Genomic DNA, 12,508 nt, shown 5'->3' on the forward strand with positions numbered 1-12,508 from the left:
ACCGTCTACCCTAGATAGAATGATATTTAGGAAAGAGATGGTTTGGAGACGTCTGGGAGACGTAGAGGCGGTTAGCTTCCACGCGAATGGACAAAGCGCCGAATTGCAAAAGCTGCGACGGGGGAAAAAACAAAAAACCAGGCTTAGCTTTCACAGGAGTCTTATTAAAAGTGGTGGGGACGTGGTAGAAACACAGTTGCCTGGGCTTTCACTCCCTTTCTGGGGCTGTCTCCTTCCCGGCAGGGACTGAACCTGGGCTGAACCACAGTTTGCTGTCAGGGGAGCCTGGTCCCGGGTTCGAGCGCGCTGCCGGAAGTCCCCCGGGGCAAAGGTTCCCGGAGCCGGGTCCACTGGAGTCGACCTCGGCGAAGCTGGCGAATTTGGACTCCTAATTTGTGGTTAACAAAACAGTCTGGAAAATTAGACGATGGATCTGACTAGGGCTCAATTTCTGTTCAGTGTTATTGACGGTTGTTCAAAAGCTTAGGGTGAAACTGCATAGAGAAGAATCATTAGCTTCGCGGGGCTCTTCTCCCCGGTCATCCTCATCAGAGGAACCACGAATTCTGATCCTCCCCACTCCACTACCTGAGTGTTTTCTAAGGAGAGTTTGTCCAACTTTCACTAGGTTTTCCAGGCGTTCTGGTACCGAAAACAAGAAACTCAACACTAGCGAGAAATAATTCAAAGAAAGAAAGGCGGGGCGGGAGGCTCGGGGGGGAGTGTTCAGCTCCATCCGCTTCCTTGTTTCATAAGAATAAACACGAGAGATAGATGAACGAATACGAATAGGAAGTAATTCTGACTAATCAGATTGATCATAAATGCCTGGGGAAAGAAGATAATATTGAAGGAGAGTCTTGACCAGCAAGTTTTCTAGTGGGCGCGAAGAATGTGGTTGTCGCAGGCTGAGAGGAAAGGTCCTGAGCAAAGGCAAGAAGGCGTGCAAAGCAATCATATGACTCATCCTGTTGTCAATTCTGATAGCAAAGGATAAAGGAGTTATTATATTCTTTTCACAAGGAAGAACAGTATAATTAACAACAACAACAAATGTCAAAAATACATAGTGCTTTCTCAGAAAGTAGTGGTGAATCATTGGGAAAGTAATACACTAACTCACGTATTTGAAATTATTAAACAGGAATTTGAAACTTAAAACACTGAAAACATATACACAAACAGATTTATTAGATAGAGCAGAAGAGAGAATTAGGAAACTGAAAGTAAGATTTGAGGGAACTATGTAAAATACTATCCACTGATACAAATAGTTGGAAATGAAGGAAGAGGGATAAGAAAGATTGTTTAGGAGAGAAGTTCTACCATATATCTAATTAAAGTCCCAAAAGAAATTATTAAGAGAATAGGAAAGAGTTAAGTGTCTCAAGTATGCTTGACACATGCTTTAACAATTATCAACATGTTGTCAAACTGGTTTTCCATATTATTGCAAAGTTTATCTCAGGCAGTGTATTATTTTGTATATCCTTTCATTTGTTCAATAAGAATACTTACTAGAATATTTATTAGTGTTCATTTCAAAACTTCTAGAGTATAATTTGTTGAATAAATCATTTTCAATCAGCCAATTCTGCCACTGTTTTCAGGAACAACAGTGGGGAGAGGACAACAGTTTTTGTTTGTTTATGATGCTATTACCTATGTTTCTATTTATTTTCTACTGTCATTAAAACTCTACAAAGTAGAAATGATTCTAGATTTAACTGTTTAAAATAATATGGTTGGTGCTTAAAACAAGAAGCAAAATTATTCTCAGTGAATTTCTACAAAAGTGCAAGTCTTGAGTAGCATAAGCTTGCAAGTTCAAGACTACTACCTTCCTAAGAGTCTGCTCTATCACTCTCTTCTCCAGCATTTAAACATCAAGATTCAGTCTATAATCGCTCCTCATCACTTTCACTTATCTCTTCTTCCCTCTTTACGTATCCAATACTAGGCTTCTCATGATGATTTAGCTCTCAAATACCTCGAACTGAGTTATCTCATTCTCTGGCCATGCCCCCTGGATGTCAGAGGTCTTCTGCTTAAGTAACCAGCGTGTCTGCTCCAGCCCACTGTCTACCCAGACATCAAGGACTGTAAACCCGGATCCCGAGCAAACTATAAAGCCTGCTTAAAACTCTTTAACAACTATCAACCACCTACCCCCTGGTGACAGACCTCTACCCTCTCTCACCAGCCTCCTCTGCCCTCTTCCAGTCACACTTTGGCTGCATTCTCTATTTGGTAACAATGTATCTGAGGAAAATCAAAGTATCTTCTTTGGGGAAAATATGTGAGAGTAGCTCATATTTTTTCACAAGCCACATGTGGAAAAGTCTGGACTGTGAGGCTGTGCTGGAGCGTTGCTTTTCTTTATATCTGCAGAAGTTTCTAAACTGTTCTATTCAGTGATGGCCTGGCTCTCATTACAAAAGAGAACCACAGAGCAATCGGAGAGACCTAAATAATGAACCCAGTTATCCTGCAGGGGCCTCTTCTTCCTCTGAAGAGAGGTCCAGGAAGTTAAAGTACCACAGAGCTAGAGCTTTTCAAGAGTAACCTTCCAGGCCTAGCTGTTTTTCACTTTCCTTTGCTTGGTAGTCCAGGATGCCTGCCCAAGGCTGCTTATGAACTGTCTCAATTCCAATCCATACAATTTGGCCTTGGTGAGCATACAGTCACCAGTGGATCCTGAAGGGTCTGAAAAAAAAAATTGTATATAGAGATGAAATTGACAACTGCTGTCATTGGCTGAAGACAGAATTGGCTCAAATGGCAGAACACTAGCTTTGCCTGAGAGAGGGATAGTGGGATCAATGCCTGCCTTCTCCAGTTTTGGGTAAACCACTTATGAGGCAGATTCAAAGCCAGGAATAACTGGGTATGTTAAGGGAGGTCGTTAAAACATTCATTTTTTTCTGTTAGGTTGCTTACCATTCTACAGCACCCAAGACAGGAGCACAGTGGTGGGGAACAAATCCAGAGCAAGTGATGACATTTAATGAGGAAAAAAAGAAGGCTGTGGAAAAAAATTCCTTGTGTAATTTATTTTATTCTCTGTAATCATAAAAGCTTTTACGGATTAGAACTGAAACCTAAGTGGAGTCTTGACAGAATCATATAAACTTCAAGCTGATATTTCTTTTTCATTATTTTCTGACTACATTTTTCTTTTTATTAAAAAAAATGCATTTGAAAATATATATTAATAGATTTACTTTGTTTTCTATATGCTATGGTCTGAATACTTCTGTCCCTCTAAAATTCATATGTTGAAAATGTAATGATCAGGGTGATGGTATTAGGAGGCAGGGGCTTTGGGAGATGATCAGCTAATGAGGGCAGTGTCTTAATTAAAAAAAAAAAAACCCAGAATACAACTGATTCATTTTGCTATTTCACCTCTGGGAAGTTATTTTCAGTTCAATTCAGTTCAGTTCAGTTCAGTTGCTCAGTCATGTCCAACTCTTTGTGACCCCCACGGACTGCAGCATGCCAAGCTTCCCTGTCCATCACCAACTCCCGGAGCTTACTCCAGCTCATGTCCATTGAGTCAGTGATGCCATCCATCCATCTCATCCTCTGCCATCCTCTTCTTCTCCCACCTTCAATCTTTCCCAGCATCAGGGTCTTTTCCAATGAGTCAGTTCTTCGCATCAAGTGGCCAAAGTATTGGAGTTTCAGCTTCAACATCAGTCCTTCCAATGAATATTCAGAACTGATTTCCTTTAGGATGATTGGATCTCCTTGCAGTCCAAGGGGCTCTCAAGAGTCTTCTCCAACACCACAGTTCAAAAGCATCAATTCTTCAGTGCTCAGCTTTCTTTATAGTCCAAGTCTCACATCCATACATGACTACTGGAAAAACCACAGCTTTAACTAGATGGATCTTTGTTGGCAAAGTGATGTCTCTGCTTTTTAATATGCTGTCTAGGTTGGTCATAACTATTCTTCCAAGGAGCAAGGATCTTTTAATTTCATGGCTGCAGTCACCATCTGCACTAATTTTGGAGCCCAGGAAAATAAAGTCTGTCACTGTTTCCATTGTTTCCCCATCTATTTGCTATGAAGTGATGTGAATGGATACTATGATCTTAGTTTTCTGAACGTTGAGCTTTAAGCCAACTTTTTTCACTCCCCTTTTTCACTTTCATCAAGAGGTTCTTTAGTTCTTCTTCACTTTCTCCCATAAGGGTGGTGTCATCTGCATATCTGAGGTTATTGATTTTGCTCTCAGCAATCTTGATTCCAGCTTGTTCTTCATCCAGCCTGGCATTTCACATGATGTATTCTGCAAATAGGTTAAATAAGCAGGGTGACAATATACAGCCTTGACGTACTCCTTTCCCAATTTGGAACCAATCTGTTGTTCCATGTCGAGTTCTAAATGTTGCTTCTTGAGCTGCATACAGATTTCTCAGGAGGCAGGTCAGATGGTCTGGTATTCCTATCTCTTTAAGAATTTCCCACAGTTTGTTGTGATCCACACAGTCAAAGGCTTTGGTGTAGTCAATAAGTCAGAAGTAGATGTTTTTCTGGAATTCTCTTGCTGACCCAACAGATGTTGGCAATTTGATCTCTGGTTCCTCTGCCTTTTCTAAATCCAGTTTTAACATCTGGAAGTTCTCGGTTCGCGTCCTGTTGAAGCCTGGCTTGGAAAATTTTGAGCATTGCTTTGCTAGCATGTGAGATGAGTGCAACTGTGTTGTAATTTGAGCATTCTTTAGATTGCCTTTCTTTGGGATTGGAATGAAAACTGACCTTTTCCAGTCCTGTGGCCACTGCTGAGATTTCCAAATTTGCTGGCATATTGAGTGCAGCACTTTCACAGCATCATCTTTTAAGATTTTAAATAGCTCAACTGGAATTTCATAACATCTGCTAGCTTTATTCAATAGTGATGCTTCCTAATACTCACTTGACTTCTCATTCCAGGATTTCTGGCTCTAGGTGAGTGATCACAATTTATCGATTTCTAAGTACCTGCCAGAGGTTACCTGAAGAATGATGGTTACAAGACCAAAGGAGGGGGCGGATGTTCTTTATTAGAAATCAGCTTACAAGACAAGGGGGCTTTCCTTGTGGCAATCCGCCTGCAGTGTGGGAGACCTGGGTTCGATCCCTGGGTTGGAAAGACCCCCTGGAGAAGGGAAAGACTACCCTCTGGCCTAGAGAATTTCATGGACTACAGTCCTTGGTGTCGCAAAGAGTCAGACACGACTAAGTGACTTTCACTTTACAAGACAAGGTGGGGGATAAAGAATTACAGAAGCTAGCGCACTGCAACACAACAAAATCGTTGCTTGGTTCGAACAGTGCTAAGGGACAGGTAAGAATAAACTCTATAGGACAAATTCAAACACATCAAAGATGGTGTAGTAGGAAAGGAGAGCAGAAAGCGTCTCAGAGATGCTGGCAAAACAGTGCTCCAGGTGAGGATCGAACTCACAACCTCGGCATAACCCGCACACATACTGCCGTATAAGTACCGCGCGCTAACCGATTGCGCCACTGGAGCTCTTGCATCTTGCTTCCGGTCACGCATACACGGCCTATGCACCCCAGTCCCTGCATCTCCACCATCACCGTCTCCGAGTCCTGCAACTGCATCCTGAGCGGAAAAACAAAAGCTCAGCTGCAGACCTCACCCAGCCGCCAGTCCTGAAGGGCAGAGGGTGCTCTGTTAGCGGAAACGAGGGTGGATACTTTCAACACAACTGTGAAAAGTGCAGACACTCGGGAGACTCTGACTGCCTCGAGCATTCCGAGGAGGACCTTCGGGGGGCTGAAAGGGCTGGCGAGTCTTCTGCTGCTGAGTGGGTCCCGGAGTCTTTCCATTTGCCTCTCTCCGGGATGCTTTTCCTTAGGGCGTCAGAAGAAGGTTTCCTGTCTGAGCCTGGGGAGGGGTCTTCTGAGCCTGAGCCTTTACGGGCTATCTCAGAGTGTGTGAGCATCCAGAATTCCTGTGGGCTTCCAGGGCACGTTTACCTCTTTAGTTAGGTGGCAGTCTTCTTTCACGAGTTGGAAGACAGTTTACCCCCAAGGTATACCTCTTGTTGAAAGTCTTTGACTTTTTTAAAATGCAATATTTGGATAACTTAAGAATACAGTATTTGACTCTAAAACGTATCTGTATCATCAGTCAGCTGTGACCCAGTTGACTTTAAATGTTATGAATCCAAGTATATAGTTTCAAGCAATGATAACTCATTCTAGCCTGTGTGCTGCTAGATTTTAAATTTTGGCAAGAATATAAACCACTTGGTATGTAAATTTTTATACTGTCCTAAGATTTTTAAAAACTGTTTCATTTTACTTTAAGTTACTTTTCTTAATAAGCTAATAGGGATCAATACTTAATATCAAATTTTAGTATGATGTTTAAAGATGGAGCAAAGGATTCAGATTTCCAATAGTAACTATGATGATGGTTTGAAGTAGAATTTATATAGGACTTCTTTTTTTTAAAGTACTTTTATATTTACTTTCTCAATCTAGTTCTATAGCAATGCTACAGAGGTAGATTTTTTATTAAAGTAATATATAAATGATATTCTCTAATCATTTGCTGTGATTAAAAAAGAATAAGTATTAAAAAAAAGAATAAGTATAAATGAACAAAACAGTCAATCTCTTGTGGAGTTTATATGTAAGAAACCCAGAAAAGTCATACAATTTTAAAACTGTATTAGTGAATACACTTGAATATAATAGAGAGCAGACAGCATTTTCACTCATATGAGCAGATTGTTTACTAAAGAAAAAGAAATTAGCTTCTAGCCCTTTAGGTGACTGAGATGTCAAATTTCTATTTGTAAACTTATGGAAATTTTCAAACATAATGAAGTTGACATAATTAGGTAATGAACTCACATGTAATTGATTTTACAGTCATCAACATTTTACTAATCTTGTTCCCTCTATCTTTCCACTACCATTTTTGTTGGGGGGTCAGGGGTAGGTGATTGAAGGTGGGAGTGGAAGTATTTTAAAGTAAAACCTAGACATATCATCTCACCCTAACTTCTTCAGTCTGTACATCTTCGAGATAAGAATTCTTTTTATTTTATTCCACTTTTCCTTTTTTTAATGTATGTGCAATATCTTTATCACATTCAGCAACTTTGGCAGTAGTCTCTTACTAAAAGAAGTGACTTGGCCAAAAAGTAATTGGCAAAACTAAGATTTGAATCCAGGTTCTCTGTCCTTGGGGCTTCCCTGGTGACTAAAATGGTAAAGAATCTGCTTATAATGTGGGAGACCTGGGTTTGACCCTGTGTTACCCACTCCAGTATTGTTGCTGGGGAATTCCATGGACAGAAAAGCCTGGTGGACTATAGTCCATGCTGTCAGGAAGAGTTGAATACAACTAAGCCATTAATGCTTTTCTCTGGCTCTAGCTTCTCGTACTTGATTCCTTTTCCAAGACATTTTAAACAAAGAGTTGTCTTCTTTAAGGGAGTGTGTGCCTTCAAGTGAATGTGGAGTAATTAACAATTTTTTAAAATATTTAGACTGAGAGGTTGTCTATAAGGGAGAGAGTAAATGACAACTGTTTAGAGTAAATAATTTACTTGATAAATATATTTATAGTTTCTCTTTACTCCTTTTCTGACATTAACAGAAATCTGTTTACCCATCTACTTTGTTTTCTGGGGTCAGTTCAAAGCTCAGGATAAAATATGGCACTCTTCTCAATGGGGCCTTCTACCAACCTTGAGACTTAAAGATATTGTCTTGCAATGACTACTTTTCCTAGGTCTCAGGGCTGGATTTCCACATGCATATGATTGTCTAAAGCAATCTTCACTTTGTTTCCTCTGATTTCATGAATAATCCTTCTTTTTTCAACCAATAGCATTATCATGCTATCTTCTTTTAATAGTTCTACTGATTGACACATAAACCTATAATTCTAAGCTGGAAATATATTACTGTTGCACACTCTAACACCCTAGTTTATTCTAGAAATATGTAGTACACATACAACAAAAATTCAACTGAGAGAAACTGACAGATATACCAACCCCCTGTCCTAAAGATGATCCTTTTGTTCCTAGATTAGTCATTCATTCAACAAATATTTACTTTACACCTGCCTTGTGCCAGAATCCATAAGTGAATAGAATAGACAAAATCGTTGCCTTCCCAGAGCTTCCATTTAAGAAAATTTTAAACAGAGGTTCTTAGCAGCCCTCTGTTTTGTCTTTCATTTATCCATTTATTTGTTAATCCGTTTATCAAAAAACACAGTGTCCATCATTGCCAAGTGGTATGTTAGACAACAAGGTTGAGATCAGAAAGTATTGCATGTCTTAATATTATTTGGGTGAAGGAATTGCAGGGTGTAGTGTGAACCACTGTACCCTTAACACAAAACTGGTTTCCACTTACATCTTTCAGTTATTTCCCTGATTATCCTATTTTCTATCAAGCACTCTTTAATCTTGTGCAGAGACATAGTGTTCCTGCCTATTCTATATTAGAAGTCAGAACTAAGGGCATAAGCCATAACTTCTGAGGCACACGTGTACCAAAGAAAACCAAGACATTGCTGGGTGGAGGAGGTGGGAAATGACATATTTAAAATAAATAAATAAATAAACAGGGCCAGCAGGATAGGATCTCACATTTTTGTTGGGATATAGAGTTCACATACTTATGATGTCACTAAACATTTCTGCCAATGAGGAGACAGGAAGGGACCACAAGGTTCTACTCTTGAAGAGAAGGCTAGGATGGGCCTCAGTGTTAAAAAGTACTATAGAAAACAAAATGTAATCAAAAGATGAAAACTGAAACAGAAATATTAAAAGAAGAAATAAGAGAAAAGGTAACCTCGGATCTTTAACAGTAAGAGAAGAAGGGAAAGGGGCTGTGATTTGAGGGGAGTGATGATGGAGGGCAATGTTGAGACTGCAGATCATAGGAAAATTTTTACTTCCCTTGACATCACTAGGGAATGTATTTGGTGTGCACATTTTTTTTTTTTCCTTTCTGTTAACAGATATTCACTGAGATTCTGCTACATGTAAAGCACTATGCTAAACGTGATGGGAAATTAAGAATTCAGGGCTGTGGTTCTCCAGGGACTTCTAGTGTAGGTGGTGAGACACAATATCCAGACACCCAGGGAAAGCAGAGTAACAAAACAGAGCTGTGGATGGTTGTGTCCAAGTGGTTTAGACACGATATATAGAATAAAGGAGAAAGATGTCAGTTCTTGCTGGTAAGGGACATAGGGTCAGTCTGTGACCTGGGGAGGATTTGGTTAAGAGATGAGAAGGGGAGCTCTGCAAGCCTGAGTATGAAAGGCAAGGAAGTTGGACTTATAAGGGCTTGTATGGGTGTTTCAGAATGGAGAGAAATCCCAAAGTAACTGAGGGCATCTGACTCATTTGCCTCCCCCTGCCCTTTTTTTCAGTCAGCACCCTTTTGTGTGAAATGTGGGATAGTTAAACCATACCGAGTTCTTATCCTCATCTGCAGTTTCACTGGTTCTGCCCTTCTGTGGTGGGCCTTGAACCTCTCAACCTGGGTGAAGATAGAAAACTCACACCAATCCTTGTTCAGTGCTCTCTTTGCAATATGCAGTGGTGAGATCAAATGTTGGGCTCTACCATCAAAATCAAGTAAGTTCTGGCCTTGAAAGGGAGGGCCCTGCTTCAACCCTATCCCTTCCCAGAATTTTCAACCTCCTTTCCTGCCCCAGCATACCTGAAGGAAGCAATTATAAGCCCACCAGTAACACAGGCTCATTTCAGAATGAGCCACGGGACCAGGCCTCTCAAGGGATACCAGCCCAGCTAGAACCACTATTTTAGATCTTTTGGTAGCTTACTTCTCCCTCCATCCCTAAGCTTCCCACCAGTTGCCATTGGTTCCTACCTTAAAGTCTCTGCACTGCTTCTTTAGTATTCTGGGGATTCAGACCCAGAAGGAAGGGGGCCCTAGAGGGAGCTCCTGGCCTTTCTCCCCTCTCCCTCCCTAATTCAGACTACTACATATTTGGTCAAATTTTCATGATCAGCGCCCTTCTTCTCTCCTTCTTCCTGAGCTTTATACTCCTGGCCTTCCCGCATTCCCTTCCTGATACCCGGAAACAGTACTTCATCTTCACAACCACCTTCTTCATCATAGGTAAGGGATGAAATGAAGAGGACTCCTTCAATCATTCTGGTTCTGGGCTGGGGTGGTGCTCCATTGGGCATAACCTCTTAGAAACTGTTGAGGGACTGTTAAGGGCAAAGGTAATACAATGACAACAAGTGGAATGACAACAAAAGGAAAGAAATATAGAGTATGGGGAGTTAAAGCAACAACTTAAGTCTTGGAAATTAGTCCTAAGGCCATAGATTAAACTAACCAGATGGCTTGTTGTCCGCCCCCCCCCTTCCTTTTTTTTCTGCATAACAGGTATCTGTGTGTTCCTTGCACTACTACTGCATTATCTGTATATTTTGAAAACAACTAGCCTTTATAAGGACATGAAAATCACCTTTCTCTACCCCTCTTTCCTCCTTATATTCAGCACCATACTGTTTTTCTTATCTGGTGAGTGTTCTTTGGGCTTAGGGAGTTTGTGGGGGTAGGTACTGAATTCAGAACAATTATATTTATGGGTTTCAAGTATTTCCTTTGAGTACTGCTAATTTTCGGACATGGATTTGGTGCAATGATATCTCATTTGCTCATTGCAGCTCCTCCTGCTCTACAGTGTTAGAATGTTGCCTTTATAGAAGACATAGAATCCATTTCTCCCCTATACTGTAAGAACCATGTCTTGGAGATGGAGAGAGAAATTATAAGAAAGATTGTAGTAGAGTGAAGGGGGGGTGGGGTGAAGATTGGTGTTGACAGATTGGTACTTTAAGTCCTAGACCATACTGTCATTTGCTAATCCTGTTTAAAAACTAAATTTCATAGTAAATATCAAGTTATAGTCATTTTCATCTTCAACATGATCACTCTTTCCTCAGGAATTCTCTGTTTGTGCAGCACCCATCATTGTTGGCTCCAGTGTGTCTTAGTGCAATCAATCCAAGTGAAACCCATGCAAGTATCAGTGGACAATGGGAACTCAGTCACAGAAGGGATACCGGGGAGAGATGGCTAGCCTAACGTCAGTGATGGTGAGAAGGCTAATTTCTGAAGAAAAATCATGTCTACCCTGTAATTCAAGACTTCACAGCTATGCACACACTCTTGTTTAATTACTAAGACTAGAAAGAATTGACTTGTTACTAATCATTATTCAGATATGGATTAAGATTCCAGGAACTCAGATCTTTCACTAGAGAGAAGACACAGTTGGGATGTGGGGATGGCTGAGCGTGTTTGGCTCTGGGGACTTGAAGTGAAAAAACTTCTCCTCACCTTGAAGATTCCCTAGGCACCCACCTCCCAACCCTCTCACTGGTATTCCTGGTCTCCTGGAAATAGATTTTTTTTTCTAAACAGTAACAAAACTCTTTCTCCTGTGAAGCCTTAGTTTTGATAAAAAAAAAAAAAAAATTTCCCTGAGGAATTTTATGAGTGGAATCTTATAACTACTGTATTGTTCAGGCCTTTTGTATTGTTCAGGCCTATGTTTTTGCATATAACAAAACCTTATCCAAACTACCTCAACAACAACATAAAATGAATATATTGGAAAAGATGCAGGGGTAGCTCATAGACTCACAGAAAGTTCTAATATAATTAGGGTTACATGAGAGATGTTGAGGACTGGAATTGGAACTCATTTCCTTCAAGATACTTTTTTCCCCACTATTTATTAAAGATTAATGGAATTTCCTGATCCATAAATAGTAAAGTCCACAGATCCACTATCCCCAATTCCATTTGTTCATCACTTTCAATGAATTATCAAAGCCTGTCGCTTCCACCTCAACCAAACCTCCATTCCCCTCTCTGAGCCCTCCTCACACCTAGTTATCTGGACCAGGCCTTTGTTATTCCTGCCCAGACCATGGTGCGTCTATACTTGGCGTCTCCCTGCACTTCGGTCTACCTCTACAAGTACTGCCCAATTTGATCTTCCTCAAACGCAGAGCTGAGAATGTTCTCTTTGAAGACCTATTTCGCCTTCTTCTGTCTTCAGGATAAATTTCTTATCTTGATTTTAAATAAAGGTATTTATAAATTGGCACCAATCTATCTTTTGGAAAGTTTTAATTTTTTTATTGTGATGCATCTCATACATGTCACATAAGCAAAAAATATCAAAATATGTACAGTTGGAAGGATAAGAAATGAACCACCATATCTAGAAAAAAATAATATTGCCAGTATATTAGAAGCTTCTAGTGTGCCCCAACAAGCTGTCTTTACAGCCACTTGTCCTGATCCTCCAGTTCCTCTTCCCTATGCCAATTAAAACTGTAGTTCTACCTCAAGAAACTGCTTTCCTCCAACAGACCTTTTGTAACTTCTCCTCATACAAATACTGAATACTCTGGCTTTTTATTTCCTCCTCCTTTACAAGGTCAAGTTTGTTTCT

At 40.3% G+C, this 12,508-nt stretch overlaps 1 protein-coding gene and 1 non-coding gene across 2 annotated transcripts in view; one reads left to right on the forward strand and one right to left on the reverse strand.

Moving 5' to 3' along the window:
- LOC133059824 (histone H2B type 1-J) overlaps positions 1-12,508 on the forward strand; it is a 36,858-nt gene that overhangs the window by 24,224 nt on the left and 126 nt on the right. The gene's annotated exons all lie outside the window — the stretch shown is intronic.
- On the reverse strand, positions 5,431-5,524 carry TRNAI-UAU (transfer RNA isoleucine (anticodon UAU)). Its single transcript has 2 exons — positions 5,487-5,524; positions 5,431-5,466 (listed from the first exon to the last, which is right to left on the reverse strand). It is a non-coding gene; the product is annotated as a tRNA-Ile (tRNA).

Source organism: Dama dama, chromosome 7, assembly GCF_033118175.1.
Source record: "Dama dama isolate Ldn47 chromosome 7, ASM3311817v1, whole genome shotgun sequence".
Taxonomy (NCBI): Eukaryota; Metazoa; Chordata; class Mammalia; order Artiodactyla; family Cervidae; genus Dama; species Dama dama.